Source organism: Borostomias antarcticus (assembly GCF_949987555.1).
Source record: "Borostomias antarcticus genome assembly, chromosome: 5".
Taxonomy (NCBI): Eukaryota; Metazoa; Chordata; class Actinopteri; order Stomiiformes; family Stomiidae; genus Borostomias; species Borostomias antarcticus.
In genome coordinates this window covers 9503191-9504795 of record NC_140238.1, presented here as the reverse complement: position 1 = coordinate 9504795, position 1605 = coordinate 9503191, and positions in this window count along the sequence as shown.

Genomic DNA, 1605 nt, shown 5'->3' with positions numbered 1-1605 from the left:
GCCCTGCATAAAGAGAAATAACACAGAACAGATGTGGAGACTAGACTTCGGACTGTGCAATCACAATTAGAACCCACACCAGCCTGCATTGTCTCTCTCTCCCTGAAAAACAACAGAACATCAGCATTCCACAAGGAACAAACAGGAAACCAAACCAGGCTGTCTCTATCGCCGAGATACCCTGACAAACAAGCTGACTGTATGAGGGGGGGGGTAGAAACAGACAGAGTGAGTGGGGGAGATGGAGAGAGACAGAGGTTGGGTGGGGGAAACGGCGAGACAGGGTGAAAAGCAGAGGTAGAGAGAGGAGGGAGGGAAACAGAGGCAGAGAGAGAGGGAGTGGTATGGACAGGCAAAAAAGTGTGGTAGATAGAGATAGATACAGACAGAGAAAGAGAGAGAGAGAGCATTAGGCCCCATCCTAGGAAGCTCCAGTCTGACACAAGCCAGCGGCCCCATTCTGCTCTGTTATGTGAAGGGAGGCCCTCTGCTAGCCATCACAGCCAAATCAAACTGGAGGAAGAACAGCAAACCAGTCAAGTTGGACAAGAAACAGACGTTGAGACCAAGGAACGTGATAACGCATATTGCAATACTGTTTTTGACAGAATGATAGACATTCTACAGTACATCCAGTCCTTTACTGTCCTGCCGGACCAAACTGTTGATGCCTGCTTAGGCAGTCCGTCTGAATGCTCATGTAGTCTTGTCCAACACAAACACCCCTTTGTACCTCACATCGCATGGGCATTTTTAAATCAGATTTTTACAGTACAGTCACTATAGCTTTAATTCAAATCTGATTTCACACAGCTATGTAGCAACTTCAGTGGGAAAGTAATTGGACCCACGGTGGCTAAGGTCAGCGGGATTTCACAGTGTGAGTTCTGTTGGCATGGTAACAATGGGAGCAGACAAAGCTTAGCGGTTGTCTGTGGAGTCTGACGTCCCCGATGGGTCCTTCTGCACAGTCTGATCTGACATCATTTATACCCTGGGATAACTAACTGTGAGTCAACCAAAACCTAGGGGCGCAAATTTGCTGGTGCACAGCAATAAACCAAACCCATTAAAGAAACAACTTAAGACTGAGGACAGAGGGGAAAGATTTCATCTTTAGGAAAAATCATGAAAAGTATTTTTTACGATCCATCGGGACCAACGTCTACAAGTTCAGTTAGAGGTTGAGTCAAACACTGTACAGTGCCTATCATGGTTTCAAAGAACCGAGACAGAAACAAATAAAATAGCAAAACAGTGCTGAAATGTGAAACATAAATACATGCACATACTTAAAGTGCCTGAGCCTCTAATTTTGGAAAACGCAAAACGCGGCGGCGTGGCATACAGTAGCCCACATCAGCCTGGTCGCTTGTAGAGTCTCTGTCCCATACTCTTGGCCTAGCTCATTCAATCAATTTATCATTCAATGAATCTGTCCCTGTTTGTGCTCGTCTGGTCTTCTGCATTCCGCAAATAGATTCCCAAGTTCACATCACCATAGGTTACTTTCTCAAATGTTATACCTTATACATGTACATACATTGTACATCTCAAATGTTAGGCTATATAATTATTTATATATATATATATATATAAATATAT